The sequence below is a fragment of the Hirundo rustica genome, chromosome 2, assembly GCF_015227805.2.
Source record: "Hirundo rustica isolate bHirRus1 chromosome 2, bHirRus1.pri.v3, whole genome shotgun sequence".
In the NCBI taxonomy this organism is placed as follows: Eukaryota; Metazoa; Chordata; class Aves; order Passeriformes; family Hirundinidae; genus Hirundo; species Hirundo rustica.
In genome coordinates this window covers 6720961-6746389 of record NC_053451.1, presented here as the reverse complement: position 1 = coordinate 6746389, position 25429 = coordinate 6720961, and the positions used below count along the sequence as shown (strand labels likewise).

The 25429-nt window shown below is 36.9% G+C and overlaps 1 protein-coding gene across 5 annotated transcripts in view; it reads left to right on the top strand.

Moving 5' to 3' along the window:
* The window catches only part of CADM2 (cell adhesion molecule 2), a 582226-nt gene that overhangs the window by 48685 nt on the left and 508112 nt on the right, over positions 1–25429 (top strand). Inside the window, exons 1-2 of one of the 5 annotated variants that reach the window (XM_058419325.1) lie at positions 9004–9020; positions 9247–9312. The exons of 3 other annotated variants lie outside the window; for them this stretch is intronic. The gene's annotated coding sequence lies outside the window, so the exon portion shown is untranslated. Of the gene's footprint in view, positions 1–8951; positions 9313–25429 lie in introns of those variants that run through there. One more of the 5 variants, XM_040055582.2, reaches the window with a different exon arrangement.

Genomic DNA, 25429 nt, shown 5'->3' with positions numbered 1-25429 from the left:
CTCCTGCTGTTTTCGATTCCAGCAGGCTGTCAGTGCTGGAATGGCAAACAAGCTCCGTGGTGTGAAAGGTCTCTCTTGTTGGTCAGCTGCTCTGACATGCGCACTGACTTTCCGCACCTTCTTCAGTCATTAGGCAGTGTTAAATGTATTGCTTATTGAGTAATCTTCATTTAAAAATTAATTTTGCTGCAGCATTTAAAATAATAGAGCTAATATCTTTGAAGATACTTGATGTGCTGCTGTTTTTTTAAAGTGACCTATAAAAGTATGCTGATAAAATTAATATAAGCTAGGAACAATATAAGCTTCACAGGTAGTTGAAAAATACGACTGGGTTTTGGCTGACTCTAAAAGCTACGTAATTAGAAGTAATACAAGTAAATATTTTACAATTCCATGTGAGCTGTGTCTACAGAATTATCAGCTTCTGTAAAAATTATTAACTAGGTGATGCAGAAGATACAAGTTAGCTTTTCAGAAACTACTAAGGGGGAAAACAAGAATCTGATACAAAGCAAAACTACTTAGTCTGGGTCTAAAAAGCACATGTAAAAGGTTTCCATGTATTCTGCCATGTTTTCAGTCTTGAGCTGAACTAGATGCATGTTCAAGACTTTTTTCTTTTTTTTTTTTCCTTTCTTCAGTGGTTTCACTGATGTTAATACTTGTTTCCTTCATGACAGCAACAGATATACTGGGTAACAGAACCAGCCTTGTACTTCTGTAAACATAGAGCTAACTTTGTCTCCGGTAGAGAACTTTAGGCAAAGGTAGTTTTTTCATATTAAGCTCTTCAAATATCTAACAAAAAAAAAAAAAAAAAAAAAAAAAAAAAAAAATTTACTGTATTGGCTTAAAATGGATATTTGATTTTTTTTTTTTTCTTGGGATATTCTTTGTATAAATGCACAGCAAGATGTGGATTTTACTTCCTGAAGAAAATATTTTGTTAATATATTTTATTTGGAAAGGATGCTGGTAGTCATTTCAACTCAATCTACCCTTCTGCTCGGGAATCCTAGTGACATTCCTCTGAGTAATTTTGTCCTGAAAGAGTAGTTCTGTGGCAGAAGTTTGTCATGGTTTATTACCAGAGTTGCACAGAAGCTTTGGGAGGGCATTTTGTATATTTTGGGTTGATCCTGGATAACGACTGAGGCATCTGTCTCAGTGCTTAAGCTTGCCAGACCTTCCCGTTAAAGTGTATTTGTACTATCTTGCTTTGCTGAGGAGATGTACCTGTTGGGATTTTGCAAGTTTTTTGACACTTAGGATCAAATAGATTGGTAGATAATTTTGGAGCAGAGGCTCTGCTGGGTTTTCTGCAGCCCTTACTGAATTAATGGAAACTTTGTTAATTTTGAATTCCATGGAAGCAGGTAGGCTGCTATTTGAGAAGGAACTATGCTGTTTGGGAAGTACTCCCAAATGTATCTAATGTTTTATTTTGAGTAGTGTGGAGCATCATCTGCTGTAAGAATGCATTCAGGCTGCAGGCTTTCACAATTCATGATGCTGTTTATGGTCCCCAGGTAGATCCTTAAAGAATTTTATTTTAAAGCAAAATTAGATAACATAATTTTCTTTCCTCTTGATGACTTTGATTCTTGTTAGAGCTGTGAAATGCAACCCTCTGCTAGGAGATGTTTGATGTTAATCTGCACTCTTGATCACAGTATTTACAGCATTCCCAAACTATTTTTAGTGAGCAGATCTAGTTATCACATTCTAAAGTGATTTTTTTTTTTTTTTTCTTATCAAAGAGGTTCTTGAGGTTTTGTTGGAATGATCAGTAAGTGAAGCACTGAGATAGCAAAGAACATTAAGTTCTCTCCTACCGAATATGTGTTAAGGTGTTACCTTATGTATGTAAAAGGCTGTTAAACAAATTTGGCTTACCATGGTGGGGTTGGCCCCGTTTACCTTCTTACAGTTTTTGGCTTCAGAAGAAGCAGAATGTTAAATTTAGCAGTGAATATCTTCTGAAATGTGGTAAAATTCAAGTGATAAAAGGCACTTCTTTTTGGTGCTTTTTTTTGTGGCTACACTCTTTTTAAGCAGAATTTCCTCTAATTTTGTGATATTTTTAAGCAAAAGTCTAAAATGTACCACTACACAAGAGCATGAATGAGGAGATGATTTCTTACTTCATTGACCTGAGGTGGTGTCTTTTCTTTTTGTTTGTCCTTTGTGATACTGCTTTTTTCTGAATTAGTTCAGAAACTTAGTCGTGTTCGTAGAATGCAGGTCTAACTCTGATGCTGAATGCTGTCTGATCTAATTAGATTCTTTTAGTTGCTCTCCTAGTGCTTAGTTAAATGGATACTTTTTCTAATACTGTTTTGAATCCTGAAATAGATTTAAGCCTCAAGGAAAACAAAACAAAAAAACCAAAACCAACCAAACAAAAACCCCCCGCAAACACAAAAAACCCCCACAAAACAAACAAACAAAAAACCAACAAACCCCACCAAACCAAAACAAACAAACAAAAACCCCAAAAAACCACACCCAAAGAGATTATATCATTGCAGCTTTCTAGTTTAGATAACTCATGAGTTGTGATCTGATATAGTTCATAAATCTATAAAATATTACATTTGTCTAAATTTCATGCCCCATGATGGCATTGTGACAGAAGGTAGGTCTACCTGTCTCTCTAGGCTGGTTCTGTGTGACTACAACATTTGTAACTCCAGTCCTCTGTGGTGAAAACCTTTCCATGACTGCCCTGTTCCAAGCCTTGCAGTGAACAGCAGACACCCTTAATGATCACCTTTTACCTGACTGGCATGTTTACCTACGTTGGTTTCCCCTCAAATGTCAATTTGAAGTGACTTTCAGAAGGAGCTAAATCGTGTTGAAATTGGAAGGGATTTATTTTTCCTACTTCTGTTGTGCTGTCTCTTGTTATGGACAAAAAGGAATTCACCACAGAGCCAAGAATTTACTGTTAGTCTTGATAATTTTTAACAGTCCACTTATCCAAACTGATAGACTAGTTTTCAAACCTCAGAAATAAATGCTGTCTTCATCTGTACCCATGTAACCAGTAGCCCACACATTCAGAAAAGCAGCAGTGGATTTGATTTTGGTGTGGTAAATGAATCTTCATCTTGCAGCTCTTTTAATGAGATTTGTTTTGCAGTTTGTATGCTGCACTTGCGGGCTGAGGCAGAGAGGATTGAGTGATTCTGGGTTCTATTGAAAATTTATGGACATAACAAATGATGGCTTGTGCCACTGCATGTAGCAGCAGCCTGAGAGCTGCAGCTCAGTGCAGCAGACATCCATATTTGAGGGAAGAGGAAAGAGTGATGGAAATAAGACATTCAGACACAAATTGGGTAGCTGCTCAGGTTCAGTCAGTCTGCACCCACAAAACATAATTTGACTGAATTTCAGTGTGTGACTTATTAAGCAGGTGTTATTTCATGGAAGCACACCTTGTTTGCATGTTCCTGAGTCAGTTTAAAGTGTTTCAGTTTAGATTTAGGTAAAAAATCTGTAAAAATTGTGTATTTGTTGTTGCTGTTATGAAACTCTTAAACTTAACAAGGCTTGTGGTGTGATGGAAGAAATACTGTTCTGTCAACTCTAGAGGCATATCAATATAGAAAAGGACAAAGTTTTTATTTTTTCTTTAAGCTATTCAAAATACGATTGAAACCTGTGCCAGTGTATATTTCTTTCTTCCTTGAAAGAGTTTTGGCACAATATGTTTAAATTATTTGGGGTGTAGTGCCCCAAGCTTGTTAGGTATGTGACATTAATCAAACTTTGTCTAATGAATCCCTTGTCAGCTGTGGAAGCTCCTTCTTTCAAGAAGGAATTAATATAAAATTGGGATCTGAATCTTCTTGTACTTCCATTATTTAGGAGAATGATTTACGAACCTTGTGGCAGGCTTTTCAAAAGCTTTATGCTTCCTGTCAGTTGTGATCCAGGTGGATCTGAATTTCTCTGTAGCTCACCTGGATATAAAGAAACTCTTGAAAAGTAATAGATCTTGCTAGTTCCTGAATGTTTTTTACACTAATATAAAAGAAGAAAGAGGAATACTTGTTTAATTTCAGTTTAGGCCCTTTTTTCTTTTGAGTCTTTGGGATTTCTTCTTCCTATGGTGGCTTTTTGATTTTCCAAACATGCGTTTTATAGTATGACCATTCCTCAAAACTATTAATACTCATGTGTATTTGTGTACAATAGTTGTTTCCAATCAATTGGAAAAAAAAGAAAAGAAAAAGTTCAATTCCAGTACTGGACAAAGTGTTAGTAAAGAAAGAAAAAATAGGAAATATTCGAATTAATTTCTGTAGTTCTTAGAAATTCATTTTCAAGGGGAATAAAGTGGTCTGAAACAGAGGGATCAAATGAGAGGAGCAGTGGTGTGAGCTGGGGAAGAACATAGAGTTAAAAAGTGTTGAATTGTGTGTGTTTCAGAAAAACAATGTTCAGATGCACAGGTGGCAGCTCCAATTTCTGAAGTAAAGATAAATTATGCAGTAACAGGGATCAGCAAAGGAAACGCTCGGATTTCTTGAGCTAGAAAGAGTTATCAAAATAAGGCTTGTGTATGAACTTTCCTGCAAGGGAACTATTGCTAAGGGTGGTATTATTCTGATTTGGAATTTATTTTTATGAAGCAGTGAGAAATACTTGCTGAGATCTAGACTTGTGAAAGAATGTATAATGACCAGTATCTACCCAGACAGTGGCATCACACTCTGAACCTTGGCACGTAACAGTATCAGTGTGTGTGGATACTGAGTTTGTAAAGGAGAGCTGGCAAAGAGTATTCAATATATAATTATTAGCTACACTTCTGGAAGCTCAGGGACACACGGGTTTTCTTGGCTGTTAGCCTGCAGCGGTAGTTAAGCTGATGGGAAGTACTCAGGGTAGTTGAGAGACGCAGAGAAACTTTGTTTACTCATCAGATAACACGCTTTGTGTAATCTCTGCTACTGTGCTGTGCTGAAAATCAGATCAGTGCTGCTGGCACCAGTCTGTCAGGCAAGTACGGAGAACACTGACAGAGCTGGTTCTTGGAGGCAGCTGGTGATTTGCTGCTTCATCTGAAATTTAAGTGAGTCACACCAAAGAAAGTGTTGAGCATGTAGTTCTGTAAAGCAGCCTCTGATGATGGGCTGCAGCATGCTAGAGAGCAGGTTCGGCATGGTTTTACTTGAACTAAAAACGACAAAAAGTATGAATCAGTCCAATTGCATCAAGTTAGCTTTCACAGCAAAGGCTGGTTTCTTAAAATCTATGTTGAAGATTTTAGACCATTTACTATTTAAATAATGGTTATAGACTTATTTGGGAAAGGATGCTCATATGAAAGCAGAAGACTTTCTGTTTGGCTGGATTGTATCTGATCAGACTTGTTACTAATAATTGGAGATGGCAAATTTCAGTTGAGTAATTTAGTGAATAATGCTTCAAATGCCTTCCTGATGGGTTATTTGTTTTACCGACTAAAAATATAAATGTTGGCTGAATCTGGTTAGCGAAAAATTCTGAGATGCTTTACATATAACAAACAATGTGCACTGTCTTCTGATGATTGTTGCACAGCCAAAGTGATGGTGTGCTTAAAGCCAAAGCTGGAGTAATGAACTTGTTTGTCTCAGCTGGAAAAGGTGTGAAAGAGGTCATACTCTTCCTTTTTTTTTTGCGTGTGTGATTAGGTCATATTTAAAAGATCACAGCTGAGACACTGGGTGGGGTCTCCTCACAAATTAACCACAGTGCTCAATATTAGATCTTGAATTATACCAAGAAATTCTAAGCAGAAAGAAAGGAAAGCTCATTTGATGCAATTAGTGACTGCTAGGGAATGCTCACTGGAAAAGTTACTGTAGCACTACACCTACAGAAAATGTCTGGAACAATTGCCAAGATTGCAGATGTTTTGCTGTGAAAGAAATGAGCCTAATGAGAGACTGTCTCAGCTGACTGAAACAAAAGGAACTTCCCAGCAGGTAACAATTGAGGCAAATAACAGGGTTAAAATGTGAGAAGCGTGTAGTAAGGTTTGCTGGGTAGAATGAACCAGTGCAGTCTATTTCTGATTTCTGTTTTCAAATTTTAAGGTGTGATATAAAAATATTGGGTTTTGCTTATGCACTAGGAGAAGTAGTATTTGTATGGATACAGTGAAGCATTAAGTACTGAAAGTAGTTTCTGCATTTAAAGAATTTGGAGTTCTTAAGTATCCATTTTTTACTGAATTGATGTGACCACAACAGCAGCTAAATTAGGAATATGTTGCAGAATTGTCAAAAAACACTATTATTAATTTCTTCCACTTCTTTTTGGGGTGTCTATGAGTTTTTTCTTCAATTTTATTGAGCTAATAGTAGGAAACTTTACAGAGGGTGTCTTTAGTTCCGGTTATGTTGCCAGGTTACACAAAAATATAGGAAAAAAGGGAGAAGAAATGCAGAGATACAATTCAACCTGCAGTTTTCCTTCAGCAACTTATCACAGAGCTTTATCAAGCCAGTACAGTCCTTCATCTGTCTAGAGGGGAGGAATCCAGATTACCTACTTTTATTTGGGAAAGTAGGGCTTGTTAAATACCATTTTGACCTAAAGAAATATTATTTTGTCATAAGGGTTTTACACATTGTTTTTTTTTTTCCAGAGAACCTATGCAACAGGTCTTAAGTAGTCAGGATGGCATAAGTCTTCAAGGCCAAATATAGGAACAGAAAAAGCAGAGGACTTTCACAGTGGTGCAATAAACTTACGTAGACAGAGGTTTGAAACAGAGTTGAATTTTAGGCTTTGAAATATTTGGAGCGCAGAAAGTTTCTGAGCTGCAGAAAATACAGAACAAGCAGCTATTGTATGCTATAAGGTGTACATGTAGTGTTTAGTGATTGGCTTAAGTAGACAATTGTAACCTTTTAGCATTAGCCTATTGGCTAAAAGTCTTCTAAAAGGCCTTGTAACAAAGAGAACTTCGGCTTCTGTTGTTATGGTGTGAGTTTTACCATGTTTTATGTCTCTACCTTCACTGAGACTGATAATGAAATAAAAAACTCATGGAACGCCTCTCAGTTGCTCCATCCTGTTACTAAAAATAGATGCAAAAGCCATACTTAAATGTTGAAGGAAGAGAGCTCTCTGGGCTTTCCCTTCAACTGATAACATGTTTTGGAATAATTTTGAACTCGCTTCAAGAAAAGAAACTCTAAAACAGAAGGCAAGAAAACTGACAAACTCTGTTTTCATATGATTCAAAAAGAGTTACAGGGTTTTTAGGCAGATCAGACAATGCTCTTTCACATGAAAATTGTGTGAATTTTTTTCAGATTAGGACAAATGGTTCTGTTTGTTGACAAGGACTTAAAAAGCAGCTATCCAGTGCAGGGGGATGCTTTTGCTTGCTGATTTGTAAATATTAGCAAACTACAGAAGCTGAAGATTGTTTGCTTTTTTTATTTTTTTTTTTTTACCTCATGTAGGGAAGTTTGTGGCTGAGGTGGCACATCAGTCTGCATTTCACTTGAGACAGGAGTTGATGCTGATTTACAGCCTAAATTTTCCATCCTGCTTTGAGCTCCTAACCACCAGAGTACAGAAAACATCGTAGCCCAGATACAGAAGAACATCTGGACTGAATCGGGTTTAAGGACCATACATCATTGTCCTGTTTCCAGAAGTGAGCACAGTAGCCCAAAGTCTTTATGATTCTGCCCTTCATGTCCCTATCGTAATTTCATGAGTTTCTAGAGCCAGATGTGGGGGTTTACATAACTGGCTACCCCCATTTGATTGTTATTCCTTGAGCTTGCCTAGCCCCTGGTGTAATATTGAGCTTTCACTTATCTTTTGGCAAGGAGTGCAGTGGGTTTATCTGCCCTTGCAAGCAAACTGATTCCTTTTGTTTTAAATTACAAATTAATTTTGATAAGTACTGCCTAACATATTGCAGTGTACAGTGATACTTAACTGCTGTCTATGCCAGGGGTGACTGTGGAGAGTTGTAGTCATGGCTTTTAAATTAATTAGCTGCTGCTGCATGATTCTGTCATTGCTGTTGCTCATGGAGTTTTCCCCAGTATTTTTGCCCCTGTATCCTTGTAGATGAGGTGATTAGAACTTAAACTCAGTATTCAAGATGCAAGATGACTGGGCTTTTACTGTGGTCCAATTATGGCTCTGTTTTGCTTAGTTCTCCTAATAATTACTAGCATTTCATAGTTTTTTTGAAAAACAACCCCAAACAATAAGCAAACCAACATATACTATATAATACTATGTAAACTTGGTTTATATAGTATTATTTAGTATTCAGGGCTTCATTCCTGAATGGAAATAGTTGACTCCAAAAGTGAAAACAGGAAGTTCAGGATTTTTGCCATGTCTATCACTGCTGGTACTGAAATTCATGTACTGTTTCACTGGAAGTCACAAAGTCTCCTTAAGATAATTTTCAAGTCTTCTTCTGCCCATTTTACTTACTATTCAAAGTAATAGCAGCATTTGTTTGTCCCTCTCTTTCTGGATAATTTGTGTATATTTTGATTTACTGCTATCTATAAGCTTTGTAAATTACCATCTTGACAATTCTGATCCCAGTTTGTTTCTCAGTTCAACCAAAAGCAATCTATTTATGGCATGGATCTCTGCCCATGGTGTAAGGGAAATCCTATTCCGTTTTGTTTGTTAAAGTCTCTGAGGTTGTTTTTCCTGGTTATTCGTGCTCAGTATCAGGGTTTCTCTGTCCTTTATACTAAGCCAGCTCCATTTCCTGGCTGTTTGCACTTTTAAACTTTTTCCCTCACTGTTCTTCAGGTGTGTGAGCAGCTCTCCACCAACATAAGGCAGCTGCTTCACAGCACTGCTATCAGTTGCAGATAAGTACAGTCCTTTCCCAGAGACTCCTGGGAAAACAGTCTGACTTGTTTCAAGTCATTACATCTTTATTCAGCTTCTGTGAAATTACACTGAAACCACTGTCTGATATTCTGTTCCTTTTCTCCTCAGGCAGAGTCTCTTTTCTGGTGGGTTGTTTTCTTTTTTTGCTTGGAGATGTGTTAAATTAGTAGGCATCATAGTAGGAGCCTGGTCTGTGTTTTATGAACTCTGCCACAGGTAAATGAAATTATACAGAAAGCAGCAGCTGCCACTGAACGTAGGAGAACCCTTCTCTAATCACGTGCATCAATAAGGATGCCTACTGCAGTTATGGGAACTGAGATTTTTATTTGATCTCTGTTGTGCCATTAGGCTTTCAGGTCAAGTTAAAAACAAACAAACAAAAAAACCCTCACAAAAAACCACCACAACAGAACCGTAAGTATTTATCTTTTCTTTTTCTTCTAATTATTTCCTAGGAGACTGTAATGTGAATTATGGGCATGGTAGGAGATGGATTTTATTTTCCTGCACTCTTGTTTTGGGGGTTGGCTTTTTACTTGATCTGAACGTTTAAACATTATTAGGATTCCTGAAAGATGTGACATTCATTTGTAAAAAAATTAATCTGTATATGAGCTATATGTTGAACAGAAGAAGCAGTTGGACTGCAGTGAGGCTGTAGTGATGTCTGAAGTCAGATTAGGTGATAGAGTGCTCTGCATTTGGATGGGGAAATGGGCCTGTTGTGCTCAGCTGAAGTGGGAAGCAGGGAGTATAACAGAGAAGGGAGTAAGCCATTAGGAATTGAACCAAGAAGATTATTTGGGAGTGATAATCTTCATTGGGTGAGGCAGATGCAAAAGGTCTTGAGCTGCTTGAGGAATCTGGAAGTTAATCCAGAATTCCTGAGTCTCAGACTTGGTCAGGTGTTGGCAAGTAGCCATGAAATCCACGTGCTCCATTTCTCACTTGCTGGTTCACACAGCTGCTGTAGGTTATAATTTTTTGTCAGTTAGGACTGTCAGCATTCATGTGACTTGTTCAATTTTAATTTGCCCCCCATTCTCCCTGTGAGTATGTATTAAATTGTCTTTAATTACATTTTCACACACTGTCTTTCATTGGATTCTCACTCTGTTTAATGGGTGGTATTTGGAGATTGAGAGCTGTACAGTTAATGAAGCTGTTGTCTCTAGGGTTTCTGCTGTAGCTTGGTGCAGAAATAAAGTCAGGTAGTGAATGAAACAGATGAGTTAGGGAGAAGAAAAATAACCATCTTCCAATGTAAATCATTCCAGGAGATCACTTTTCTCATGTTTAAACCAATTTTTCATATCTCTCTAAAGCACTGCTCATAAAAGTGGCTTTAATCTCATTTCCATGGAAGGTGTCTTGAAGTGGCTGTCCAGACATACCAGCAAAGGAAGGAGGACTTTAGTTACCTCGCTGGATATCTGGAGGAAGAAAATTATTTGAACTTGCAGCTACAGATGTTGCTGTGTTATGCCAGGGATCACAAACTTACGGGATGCTGATAAAGCCATATCCTGCCTCAAGAGGGAAGAGGGCTTAAGAGAGTGTTAAACCAGAATTGTGTGACTAGTGGGTTTTTTGTTTGTTTGTTTGTTTGTTTCTCCTATCAGCTTTGAGGAAAGCTTGAGAGAGAGTACCCCATCTGGTACCAGGCTGGTTTGTCTCACTGTCCTTGAGCTGTTTTTTTCATATAAATCCAGTGTAAGGAAATGAGAAAGCACCCCTGTTACCTGTTCACTACCCAGTTTACTCAATAATAGAGGGGATTTGATGCCTTTGTACTCCTTGTGAAAAAAGTATATCTACAAGAAAATGGTATGAAAGCTAAACAGGGGATTGAATGACAGCAGACTTAGGTATGAACTTAGGTATGCATTTGCATGATAAAACCAGTTGTATTTATGTACTGAAAACAGATTTCTTGATATCCCTTTGGCATTTCGTAGTAGTTGTGCTTTTCTGCCAAAACGTTAGGTTTAGAAGGGCACAAGTCTAGCCGGAATTATTCCTTGCTTCTATCCCTAGAACCAAAACACGGATGGTCTGGAGCCCGGGTTCTTCAGCATGGATCCAGTCACTCTGGGGCTTTCTGGGGTTACCCTGGCCTGAAGTCATGCCATGCTAAGTGGAAACACAGTTCCCTTCCTCTCCATCCATATCTGATATTGGCTGAATTGAATTGAGCTGTGACTTGGCTGATATCCCAGCATGAGAAGGAATGTAACATAAGAGTGTCGCAGTGTCCCTCACGCCTACCAGGTGCTGACCACAGGCTAGCTCAGTCTTTGCACTGCGGCAAACGTGGATCGGTTGGGGTCACAGGCAGGGCGAGCAACCTCCTTCCTCTGGGTTTTTGGTTCCCCACACAGGCGAGTGGACCTGACGGTGTCACGACTAGGGCAGCGGACAAAGGGTCGACTCTCTTCTGAGCAGGGTAAAAGGTGGTTTATTAAGGGGAGGCCGGCAAGGAGCTCCGCCTCAGACAACTGCTGCCCAGAGAGAGCCCAGATCAAAGCTGAGCACGAACTTATAAAGGGGGGAGGATCCAGGGGTGCCGACAGGGGGTCAGCCAATAAGGGGACATTGGGGTGTAACAGGGGGTGTCAACTTCTGAACAATGAACGAATCACAAGAGGGGAGAAGGGGATTCCCAGGCACCAGCCTATCACTCGACGCCTCTCCTGGATCTTTCCAGAAGCCAGGGTCCCGAAGTGACAGACAGGGCATCCAAAAGGAGAGAGAGGGGATTGACAGGGACAGGTGGAAGAAGGGGGTGATTAACTTAAAACAACTGGTTATATAACAAACTCATAGTGGGGAAACCATTACAGAAAACAAGGGGCACAGTGGAATGAACCATTACAATAAACTTCTCATAAAACTTACAAAAATTACTTAATAACTTAATAAAACAACTCTTGCACCACCACAGGCTGAATTGAATTGAGCTGTGACTTGGCTGATATCCCAGCATGAGAAGGAGTGTAACATAAGAGTGGACTGTAAACTTCAAGTATTGTGAAATGATGTTGCATTTAAACTATCCAGAGTGATGATTTTTTTCTCACTTTTTGTGATTTTTTTTTTTTTAAGCAGTGTGTGCAAAAGTACCTTATAATTAACCGAGCAGTTGTTAAATCTCCCTGAAATGACCTTCAGGAAAGCCTTTTCTCTGGTAAATTTTTAATCACCAAACATTGTTAGAAATAGTAGCACATTTGTACCAATGCTAGCTGAGTGTTCATAACTTAAAAAAAAGTTAAATCCAGGAAGAGTTTTGCTATGATCACAGAAATTAGGATCTCTGCAGTGTTTGTATGTGGGGGATAGATGGTGGTTGTGAGGTTACAGGAACTTTAATGGGCCTCTGTAAACATCTTCTCCAATATTCACTGTGATGTTTTATTTTCCCAGTCTTTGAAGAAAGTTATAGCAACATATACCTTTACCTGCTGGCAATTTTTTTTTGGTAAAAATAAATCATAAATAAATGAAATGCTTCTGGAGTGCTGAGATACCTTGATGAAGATGGATAAACACAGGTGCTTAATTCAGATAAAGACAGTTATTTTTTGGTAAATTATTTATAGGAATACATTTGAGGATGAGAGAATTCTAAGGTAATAGTCCACCTACTTTATGGTCTGAACTTTCTAGGTTTTCTTGTGTAATAGTCTTCTGGTTTTAGTAGTCTTCTTTTAATGTGTTATATGTAACACATGTAGATGTAAGCCTTTTTAAGAACACTTTCTCTAAATTTGAGCTGAAAAAATAAGATTTTGACTATGACTAGTTAGGCTTGATGGTATGCCATTATTGTAAAAGGAACATTAACAGAATGTATACTTTTTTTGGTACTGCATTTTTTTCTTTTTGATATAATTTAGAGAAGAAGAAAATAAACTCCTCTCTTGTAGGTGAAAAAGTGGGGAAGTTTTGCTTGCTGATTTTCTTGAAAATTATTTTATTTATATAAAGTTCTTAACTTTTTAAACTAAGTTGGAACATTTTTTTTTTTTTAGAATCATCGGTCCCATGTTACTACCAGGTAGACAATAGCACATGAAGAATAAAAGCAGTAAAACAGAATGTGAATTTTATAATATTTACACTGACTCCAACTGCTCAATTGCTAAGGGGCTTAGAATTTTTGAGGCTGACCTTTAGTTGAGTTGTTAACCAGTTCTATGTAGTTTTCTTCTAATTAAATGAAGAGCACTTACAGCCTGATATTTCGAAGCATGAAAAAATCAAAGCTAACCTTTTACCTTGTTTTAGGCTTATTTTTTATCATGAATGATTTTTGCTTTTCTCAAATTGCCTTCTGAATGACTGGCTTTATTTCAAAGTGATAATACCATTGTGTATTGACAAACTGATTTCAGCAGAGGTGGTGTTAACCTGCTCTTTGTTAAAAGTTTGAGGAAAATGAATGGAGTCAAGGAAGGAGCTGTGGTATTTTCTGAAATGGAGCTTAACTGAAGGAAGGAGATGTAGTTTTGCTAGGATTTCCCTATTTCCCCCCCACAAACAGGAGTATGTTTGCACATCCCATCAAATATATGCACAGCAAACATGGCTGTGCTCAAACTTTGTGCCTTTGCTGAAAAAAATTGTCTGTATAAGAGAATCCTCAGGGATTGCTTGTAAATTAGCTTTTTTTAGCACAGTTGGTCCACTTCAGTTGAAGTAACTGGAACTCTGGCCACAATAACCACGCTGTGCACCTGCAGGTCCCCTGTGAAGTTGGTGGCACGGGACATCAGCAGTCCTATGCCTGCACAAGCATTTCCAACTGGAGTTTTCAAACATCTGCATCCTCGTTAGCACAGCACTCTCTGATGCAGTTCCTGGGGAGATGGAAAGGGGTATGTGGAATTTTCCTCAGTCACACATGTACATTAACTGTATTTTAATTTTTCTGCAAGCCTCTTCCAGAGAAGAAGTGCTTTGCATTTTGTAGCTGTCAAAGGATGCCTCATCTGAAAGTGCGCTGCTTTTCCGAACCCTAGATCTTTATGGAGAGAAAACAAGTTTGTTATTTATTCTTAAGCTCAGAATCACATGGTGGCCTTTTTTGGTCTGACGTCTTTTTCAGTCTGAAGGGTCATAGTTATTTCTTCTACAGAAATAATTTGGTGCGTTGTTTATCTGAAATGTATTTACAGCTCAGCTGATGGAAGAACAAGCTCTCATTTAAGGTGCATCTTTGGCTGGTTCAGATTTTGAGTACGAGTAAGGGAAAATAAGATGTAAGTCTTACCAATGTCTTCTAGCTCCAGCTGAAATCAACCATCATAAAAGTATATTTGCCATTTCTTTTTCTTTCACACATCCCATTCAGGATATCACTGTGGATTCCGGTCTAAGCCTTATCTATTTTGAACCTGATCCTGATGTGGTAAGACTGGATCTTTAGAGTCTGACTTAACCACAGTAACAGTTTGGAAATAAGACTGTAGTTTTTGATCTGGAACTTAGTTGAACCTTGTTGCTTTACCACCTGTGAAAGACTGAATTTGCCACTCAGTACATTTGCCTTCCGTGGCTAAAGGTTTGTGAGATCAGCGTATGTCATTCAGAGCCCTCCACAGGAGTGACCATCTAATGACCTGTGAAGTCTGTAACAATCAGTATTTTCCTTGAAAAAAAATTACTGATGCACTTAAATGCACAATAGCAGTTTGAATTGCGATGTTTTAGGAGAAATTAGAGCACAAAATATGAGACTGAAGTGCTTTGTGATTCTGAAAAGAAGGTAAACATAGACACTATACAGCTTCTCCTTTTGGAGTAGCAAGTACACAGAAGGGAGGTCAAGGCAGTAAAGATGTTAGCATATTTTGCACTTTAAATACCAGTGTAATTGCTTGTGTCTGGGTTTTTTTTCCTAGAGTTGCAAGATGAAATTTAAGAGAAGATTTCTGAAACTATTCTTTATCTCTGCACCACCGTTGTTGTCATGTTGCTTTCCGTTTCCTAGTTTGCATTAGGACCAACAATTTATAAAAGAAAACTGTTTCCAGTTTCAAGGTTTGCAAGGCCTCTGAACTGTTAGAAAATCAGATAAATGTTGCCATCTAACAGGACTAAAAAGAGGTTTTAAGTTGCCATGTATTAACATCTTAGTATCCAGCTATTTGAGAGAGGTTAAATGTTCAGCAGAGCCTCATATCCATGTAGCGTGTCAAACTATGAGGTTGTATCTCAGCCACCTCTTCCTTCTAAACATCAGTGTAAAGATGGGTTCTGACAAGATTTATGTGCAAAACAAAACTTGTATAACACTAGGAATCAACTTTGGGGCAGGCTGGTAATATTCATTGATCAGCCTGCTTTTAAAAATCAAACTGTAACATTTCTTCTATTAAAATTCTTTGGTTTTGTTATATTTTTGTCATGACTGTTACGCTCTGAAATAATTTCAATGTTCAAAATTATTTTAGTGATTCTGCAATTGAGCAAGTCAAATTTATCTCTTGTCCTGCAAACCAATTATAGTAAATTACAGTCATTCAGAACCTGAAAACTGTAATAACTCTGACAGAATTATGAGCAAACTAATGGGTCATTTATTATCTGATAAGTTTGCTTTCATTGAAAATGACTATATACTTGGCTGTTTTTCCTTCTAGCTGAAGAATGGCTGTTAAACGAAAAAAACCTTGAAGGATAGCCTGTATTGCTGCAATACAGTTCCACCTCACACTGTGCTAACAAAGATCCGTTAGATCCAAATAACATTTCGTCACTAACAGAACTGACCAAGTTAATTTTGATTTCAATGGAGCACTTGTTAACGCTTCATAGTTTTTTGTCAGCCCAGATAATAATACCGGGGGTGGGGGGCAGAATATCCAGTTTTGCTGTTGCTAAAAAGAGTATTAAAGAGTCTTTTCACCATTTAAAGTTGTCTTCTTCACCAGAAAGGAGAGGATGTTTTAGTTTAGTAGCTTTGCAGGGTATATCTGTGAGCTGAACTATCAATAACAAAGCAGTCCTCGTGGAGATACTAGCTGGTTATTCCCCTAAAATTTGGTAAATGAAACTATCATTGTATTTGTGAGTAAATTTGAAAATACATCCATTGATATCAGGTATGAATGATTCATTGGGGTTTTTTTGTACAGCAACAGTAGTATTTACCTGCAAATCTGGATATGCATTCTCTAACACTGGATTGGTTTCTGTACAGAAAACTCAGAACCTAAATTATTTGTCTTTTAGCTATGTCAGTGTTTTTATCCATGTTGCTTTTTGGGTTATGGACTTTCCTAGATGCATATTGGTCTGTTACTTGCTCTAAAATTCAAAAGTCATTCTTAAATCTGTGAAACCCTCAGATACGTGTCAGAGAAACCTGATGCTTCTTTGATCAATATATCTGATTTAATTTGAAATTTAGGTTTAAGCTTTGTGCTTAATTATCTGCCTAGGAGGGGAAGAACATCAGTAATTTATAGCTAGAGGCAGTTTCGAGAAATGTTTTAATAGGGTAATTGATTGATGTGATCAACCAGCCTAATCTATAAAATCTCAGGGAGATGGAAGAGGCTTTTTTTTAAAAAGATAGTTAACAGAAGGGTTCAAAAAGATCAGCCATCATGATTAATATCAGCGAGTGCCAGGAGAATCTAAGCCTCAGACTGCCAAGGAAATAGGTTGCTGAAGGTTTTACTTCTGCTGAACTTAATCCAAGGGGACTTCAGGCAGGATGATAGAACTTGGAGTTGGTAATAATTTTTTAAATTCAATTTATGAGACAGCAGGAAACTAAATAAAGGGTAGAGGGAGACATGAAGATGAAAGTAATCCAAATACCTTTTATGCTACTGAATTATTGGAAGAAATCAAATACTTGGAAGCCCCAAACTACTGGGTATGGAATAATATCCAAACAGTGCTTGAAACCAAGGTGTCTCAGTATCACCTCTCTTCTGTCTAAGAGCAGGTACAGAGGAAATGCAAAGCCTGGTTATTATTAATTGTGGCATTGAGACATCCAGCTTGGGAGTGGGGTGTGATGCTGGACTTTGCAGTGCAAGGTTAATGGTTGGGCTGCATCTTAAAGGCCTTTTCCAATGTCATAATTCTGTGTATTGTTGATAAAACACTAAGACGCTGTCAGTTTCCAAGATGAGGGGAGGAAAAACACCTCTTAGGAAAAGTAAATTTTAAGATATGTAAGGCCTGGGGTGAAGAGGTCTGTGGTGAAATGGTTGTATTTATCAGCTGGGCTCTCTGGTTCTGTCTCATATGACCTCAGTTAACTTAGGCGGAGTGATTCTCTGGTACAGGTGTATTTGCAGTTCAGTTTTGCTCAAAGTTCTCTTTCTCCTTTTTTTTTTTTTTTTTTTTTGGTGTGTGTGTTGAGGTTTGGAGTTATTGTGGTTGTTTTGGGGTTTTAGTTGGTTGTTTGTTTTGGCGGTTTTATTTTTTTTCTGTTCGTCTTTAATACCAGCGCTCTTGAGCAACTATAATGTGTGCAAATGAATGCATTTCATATGCTCTAATTTGTGATTAATGACTTTTTATATCAGTCTGCATTTTTTTTGTCACATTGGTGTTTTTATTATCATCATTAGCTGTTAATGATATTTGTGGAAAAAACAAATCCAGTAATTATGGACAATATAAAGGAGCAGAAATGAAAGGCTAAATGAATGCTATTTGAAAAATTTATGTAATATTCCGTATATAATATTTAAAATTATTAATTTAGCTTATAATGAAGGAACAGAGATTTTTGGGGTAGGGTTTTTTTTTTTTCCTTTTGCTCTTTGTTTCCATTCTTCAAGTATTTATTTAATTCACTGGTTAAAATACCTTAAAACAACATTTCTGGTTATTGACACCTATATCTTATGATTTTTGGGAATTAGTTTTCCTTCACAAAGAAAACAAATGTGAAATGCTAAGCTCAGTTGCAAAATGAGTTTTAAGTTTCACTGGCAAATCCTTTACTAGTGTCTGCAAAAAATATTAGTCCTCAAATCCAGTGTAAGCCACAGGAGAGTATAAGCTATGTTTCTTTTTCTATCCTTTAAAGGAAGGCAGGAGGAATCTATTGCTAAAGACAGGTTTTTAAAATGATGAGTAGATAAAGTGACGAGAATTCTGCTAGTGTAAGGACCATGGGCTAGAATGGAAACATATCAATATATTAAATAGCTGATAGCAGATGTAAAGAGAAAATTAGGCTTTGAAAGAAAGCAAGGGCTCTTGCCAGCTCAGACTTAGATTTTGCTGTTTAGAATTGTGCAAGCTTGTGCTATCTAATGATGAAAATGCTGCATAGTTGTAAGACAATTAAAGAAGATGAAGATACAAGAAATAATAATATATTAATTAATTGGATAGGAAGAATTAAGATTATTACTAAGGATTTAGTTTTGTTTAATGGAAATAATTTCAAGTTTTCAAGAAGAACAAAAATAAAAGTGTCCACATGGGATCAGTGTTATGCATGTGTTTTTTGTTTTAGATAATTTAATTTCTGAGTTCATTGTCCTTTATTTTAAGTTTTCTGGGAGACTGTGTTAATGGTTCTTCATAGGGTAACTATTTCTCCACTCTTATTATTGTATTTATTTTCTTCTATCTGTATACGTAAATAGCTAGATAAACATTAAATTGACCATTTTTTTGGATGGGGGAGAAGCTAAGACAATATTCCAAGCTTGAAGCTAGAGTATGGCTGCTTAAATTCAAAGTCTGTTGACAAAACACTGGTGGTCAATGCCGTCACTGTCAGTGTTTGAGGTGTTTGGAATATACACTAAATAATGTGTTTTAATCTTTGGTCATCCTGAACTGGTCAGACAGTTGGACTAAGGAGGTCCCTTCCCGTCAAAGTACTCTTTCCTATTCTAATTAACACTATTGTTATCTAACTCATAGGTTGAGAACAACATTATGAGCCATGAATTACCTCTGAAAAAAGAAGGGCACTCACAAATATGCTCACATGCCCCAAAAAGCCTCAGGCTTGCTTAGTTTTCTTTCTTACCTCATTCACAGTGTATTTGTTAGTAATAATGTCATTGTAGTTGACTTAAAATGACGAACAATGTCCCTATTGAACTGGCTTTTTATTTTTTCTCTCAGGACTTCTTGCAGAGTTTTAATATATCTTATGGTCACTTTTTCTTCAAGCTGTCTTTTTACTGGAATCTAAAAATCCTTAATTGCAGGATTTCTGCATAACAAAAGGCAGATGAGAAAATGGAAGGCTCTCAATGAGAGCAGATAGCAAATATAAATTTTGTTTTCGGTGCCTTTAGTTTAAAATTGAAGGTGAACTAGTTCAAGACTTCTACAGAAAAAACTTATTTTTGGAGCAGAGGTGTAGAACTTTATTCCCGCTCTAGATCAATATATACAATCTCTCATCAATACACAGAATCTCTATTAAGTCCCACTACAAACTACTAGTGGAATTTTCTTTTATTAGTCTCTTCTGTTTGAATATAAGCTGTTTTACTTTTTATACATGTCTGCTTTTCAGCAAATCCCTTCTGATACCATGGACCAAATTATATTTTCCTAGACTTCGTGTACTCTTGTTTCTTTCCAGAAGTCTTTTTTCTTCATATTTTTAGAGGTAAAGTAGCATTAAATTTAAGTTATTATTTTGATGATAGTTTTATTTAGTCAAAGAATGTCTATTTTAAGTATTCCCTTGCTTCTTGCTATTACTGAGAACACTAGGTAGCCTATCAGTAATTAATTATTTCTTGTCAGGTTGAAATAAGTATTACTCTTTTATTTTTTGTGTGATTCAATGATGAGTTGCAAATGGGCACTTTTCAGTCAAATGCAAAAAGGAAAAGCTTCTCAGCAATGATTCTGTTGAGTCTTGTTTTTGTAGTGATTTGCTGAAGTTTGGCAGGACTTCTGTATTTCAAGTTCCTGGCATCGTTCTTACCCTTCTAGGTGTGTGCTTTTGGCTGGATGAATATTTACAATGCAGTTTGGTGTGTCGATAAAACTTTCTCTTTATGCAAAATATTTTCAGTTTATAATATGGTGTTAAGAGCTTCAAACTAACTTTCATTGGTCACATCCGCTATGAAGCAGAAACACTGATGCACCTCAAATGGATACTTCAGTGAGTTTAAAGCGATTTTGCAAGACATTAAACTCTGGATTACACCAAAATGTTGATCATAACATTGTAGTAAGACTATATTCTGATTGCCACAATAAAAACAGCTCCTGTTAGTCAACCACAAAATATTTTTAGAAAAAAGAAAGATGAGCATTTAAACAAAGACACAGTCCCAGGAGAGATGATGTGCATATAGAAAGGAGATTTAATATTTTTTCCACAAGAACAGTGGATATGGTGTTTTGCAATAAACAGGAACACTAATGTTTTAAAATTTTTTATAGTTGATTTACAAGAGGCAGAAAAAACCTGTAGAAAAAAACATGATGACTGTGTGTTTGAGGTTTTTTTGTATGTTAATCTTGCTTAATTTTAAGAACTGAGGTATTCTGTAAACATGGGTAATACTGTATTCACTGTTTGCATTCTTTTCTCCTTATCTGAATTTTTTTTTTTTTTTAAAGCAAGTCACCTACCCAAGTAGTATTTTATTTCTTTAGAAGGTGGCAAAAACTCCAAGGACTCATGGCAAGGTGCACAAGTGGTGAGAACTGCTGCTAATTGGCTGCATGAAACAGTTTTACTGAAGGATATTCCTATGAAAAAGCTGATGCCTCCTCCTGCGAGCATTTGGTTACCTGGATAAATGCCCGTTCTTTGCACTTAAGGCTGCAAAAACTGCAAATATATTTAATTACCCATTGACAGCATCTAATGGCTGTGCTAATATGATTAGCAAGACTTTGAAATTTTTAGTGGGTTTTTAAATTTTTTTTGGCAAGGTTTTTGGGCTGGTGACTCACATGCTGTGACTGCATTACTTTTCTTTGGCGTCTTTGGTTTGGATTCCTTGAGAGGTCTCTGGCATACACAAATTCAATGCTGTTTGATTTTGCAGATCCTCTTTCCCGTGTCTGTTTTTCACAGTTAACGGTGTGACGTGACCTTTGGATTTTTGCACGTGCTGTTGCTGACACTGTTTGGGTTTATCCTAGGCTGATCTTGAATCTCAAGGATTCTGCATAGGTAGCAATTCTCTCTGGAGTATGAAGTGTGTATTATTAGCCAACAAAGCTTGTTTGTCTGCAAAGTCCTGACACTTTTGCAGAGTAAGCTGTTTTATTTTTTTCCTTTGACCTGTCTCTCCGCTATGCCTTGAAAGAGGAGGTTAGAACACAAAACTGCTGGGTAGCGCTGCCTTTGTGAAACTCGCTTTGTAAGTTTATTTTTGCACTGTTTAGTTGCCTTTTGTATTGGCTTGCTTTTAGATGAGTTTGGATGAACCCAGACCTTTGTTTGTAGTGTGCAAACCATTCTCATGGAGCACAAGTCCTGTGGGGAAGCTGCTCACATCATGTCAGCAAACATTGGTGTGTATTTACTGCCCCATGGAGGCAGGTGATTATATGGGGCATTGCCTTTGTCATGGGATTTTCATGTCAGCATTGTCTTGTGTGAACCTGGGTGTGATTGCATGATAACCAAATGCAGAACGAGTCCTGCCAAGAAGCCCATACGAGAGACAATTCTGATTCAGAAGCAACTGAGATATTTTGGTAGTTTTACGACTGTTACTTATGTGTTTTTATCTGGTATATGTGTTACAGGAGGTCTTGAGCTCAGGCTTGTTGTTTTCTTTAATCCAAATAGTTACTGTAACTTCTGTATTCTATCCTGCATTTCTGGTTGGTTTTACATGGGAATTAAAGTATTACAGGGAAAACATGCTGAAAATCAGGCTGTGTTTGTCTTGATGAGTAGTCTTCCTCCTCCTAAATTATTGGGTTTTGCTCCAAAGCGTCTCTTTGCATGTTATCTTACATACACTCAGGTCTCTTATGCAGAGACCTATTTCTCATGTCCATATTGCCATTGACCTGTCTTTAAAAACAGTTTTCAGGCTTGTTGTAACACAAGGCAAAGCAAGTACTAACCATGTAGGCCATATTTTGGAAGGGCTGTCAGCTGCTGTTGTGCTTCAAAATGGATGCTGCTTCAGCAGGCAGCTCTTCTGAAAGAAGTGCCTTTAAAAATGAAAGTAAAATGAGGTGTTTGGAGTGGGAAGGAAAAAATAAAAAAAAAGAAACACTGAGCTCAATGCAGTTATGATGAGATTGCCTGAGAAAATTGGGAACAAGCTAGGCATATGAATTAAATGCCTATCTGCTTTTTGTCTTGGAGAAATATCTTAAAATCTGGTGTGCTAGAAATGACCAGAAAAAATGATCCAGGACCTCATTACCTTCTTCCTAGGAAAGATCTGCTTTTCTGAAGCTCCGTTAAATTGTATCTTCTGTCATGCCTCAGCTGAAGTTCTGAATGAGTCAAGCGTGTGTGGGGCTTCCTTGCTTCTCAGCCTCCCACAGATGTTCCCTGCCTTGTGCAGAACAGTGACTTCTTCAGAAAAACAAGATTTTCTGGATGACTTTGTGCAGACCTCAAGCTGGTATTATTTAGCTACATATAAATCTAACTAGTTAGACAGAGAACCTAGAGTACTTCGGGAACATCTATCAAGCTGTTTTTTATGAGCATTGCTTTAGTTTTGAGGATTCAGAGAAATCAATTGTTACATATCTATAATATACCTCACAAAAATCATCTTGTTAAATGGCTTTACACTATATGTCCAGGTGAACAGACTTTAAATTTCTCCTTGGTCTAGAACAAATGATTCTTGTAGCTATAACTATCTGTTTAATAAATAAGGAATTTGAATTCATTTGCAGTCCTGTGCTTCTGTAGGTGTTAACTTTTAGATGGTCTTTTCTGCAATGAAATCTGCAGGCAACCTGCAGAAAAAATAGATGTTTTAGTTGAGGAATTTCTACATCTAAACTGAGTACAGCTCATTTTTCTGCCTAACACATATGCTGGGTATGAATACTACCAGAGTGTTTCAGGTTCCTAATTATTAGTTGAATTTTCATTGTCCATAATGTGAGTTGGAATTGCCAGTGAGATCACAATGTGGGGAATGTGTCCAGATTATTTTAAAAAACCCCAAAACTTGTACAAAACATATTCCACCCATTACACTGGTGTCCAAGATAATAGATAATAGTTATCACTATGATTTTTTTTCAATAGAAACTACCAAAAAAACCCCAAACCAAAACAAAAAAGCGCCCCAAACAACAAAAAGCCTGGGTAAATTAATTTGGATTTTGGTCAGGTTTTTTTTGAGTTTTGATATTTATCTTGATTTGGGAGTGTCATTTTGCTAGTGTTTTTTAAAGTGTGAGGGGTTTTATTTGGTGGCGTTTTTCTTTTTCTTTTTTTTTTTTTTCCCTTTTGAAAGGCACACTTCAAATTTAGTTGTTGCCTCTCTAATGAGCTGTGGTTCATGAGAAGGAAATTAGCGCTAGGATAATCCCCAGCACTGAAGAGATAGGGGGAAGACCCAGTCTAAAAAAACCCCCCCAAACCCCCACAAACTTCTGATTGTTGAATGTACTCTAAAAGTTTGTCATAACGTGAATATACTCTAAAAGTTTGTCATAACGTGCTGCTTAAACATACTTGTATTTACCTGAGAAGCATCAAATGTGGTCTGCTGTGAGATGTAGGGAGTTCTTAAAGGTTATTATCTTTAAAAAAGGGGAGGAGAGGGAAGAAAGTAGCAGAGTGATGGGGAGGGCTTTCATTAACTCAGTCTATGCAGTACAGTGATTTCAGCACAATGTGATTTATGGTGATCGAATTAAGTCTGAAGAAGATCCCCCCCTAGGTAGCTGAGGGGGAAAGTGCACAGAAGTCTGGTGAAGACCAGCTCTAAACAGAGATTAAATGGAAATTCTGTCTCCAGTTTAAAAGCTTTTGTGAATATTTGATTTCATAATCCCATGAGAATTTGTAATAAAAATTAATTGGGAGCAGACATCATCAGCTGCTTCTGCTGGTGATGTTTGGCCAAAATACTTACCTGAGTAAGTGTATGCAAATTGCTTCATTCAGGGACTACTTACTATTGTAAAATGCCCATAACTGTAAGCATGTATAACAATATTTCTCCTTAACTTTGGTGACTGATGAAGATTTTTTTTTTTATTATTTATTACTGTGTGAAATGTGTGTTAGTGGCTGCTAGGTTATATCCAGTGCTCAGCATGAATCCTGAATTGGTCAATTGCACTGTAAAAATTTCTGTGCTAAAGACATTTTGAGGTTCTTACTCAATAAACTAGGGTACTAGAACACTGGAAAAAGTCTATTTTTTTTTTTTTTTCCCCCTGAAGCTAGGCAGAAGTCTAATATACTTCCTTCACTAATTTACTAATTTTTCAATTGATTTTTTTTTCATTTTTTAGCAAGATCTGTAAGGTAAATTATTTTTCTACAGTGGACTCAAACAGAACTTTAGGTATTGAAAGGATTCCTCTGTGTTGTGTGGACAACTTTAATTTGATAAGTGGAAAACAGCTTAAACATTTCTGAGTAAGAAAATCAGGAGCTCATTCTGAAGAAAGCAAGTCTAAGGAAATGTTAATTTAGAATATTTTTGTGGTTTGCTTGGTTTTGGATGATGGTGTGTTGTGGGTTTTTTGCTGCAGTTGGCTTTTTTGGGGAGGATCCTAGGTTTTTGCTTGTTGGTTTCTTGATTGATTGGTGGTGTTTTTTTTTTTTTTTTTTTTCCCCAGTTTGTATTATATTACATTTTTCCAATTCCATGTGTTCTGTAAGCCCTAGATTGTCTCTTCTGGCTGCACTAAACATTATAATGGGCAAGGAGAAATAAAGTAATAGACATACTCTCCTGTCTCTTTATCCTGCTGCAAAGTGGGACTAGCAGTTTTTAAGTTATTTCCCAGCAGAGTTAGACTGTCCTTGCTTCTATCCCTTCCCAGCCTTTATTTTTATTTTTTCAGATATCAAAATTTAGTACATTGAGGTTTTATTTTTGTTTCAATAATGAAGTAATCAAGTGAATTCTTTACCATGAGTATTGTGGATGCTGACTAAAATTAGTAATTTTTGAAAACTATTACACTGTTAGAACTAAAAATAATGGTATCATGCTTGCAATTTTTTAAGTATTATCAATCTCACAAGTTTTCACTTGAAAAGAATTTGTCTTTCAGTATTTACTTTTTTAAGATGCTGAAAAAGACCCTAGAAGCGCTGTAGTAAATGTGTGAATAAACATGTGAAGGATTTTGAATATATGCTTAATTAAATTCTGTTACTTGCTATTCATGGAGAGGATTTGTCAACATTAATTAGTTTGTTTGCAAGACACACATATTGGCAAATTATTCATTTATTTTTATAGGGTCAGATGTTAAAGTAAATAAAGTAAAAATAGGTGGAGGAAACCTAAGACTGTAGCAGTAGTTTGGCAGACCTGGTGTCAAGTCCTGGTTCTGTGCAATTGCTGTTAGACCATAGCCCTGCATATTTTCCGTGCTG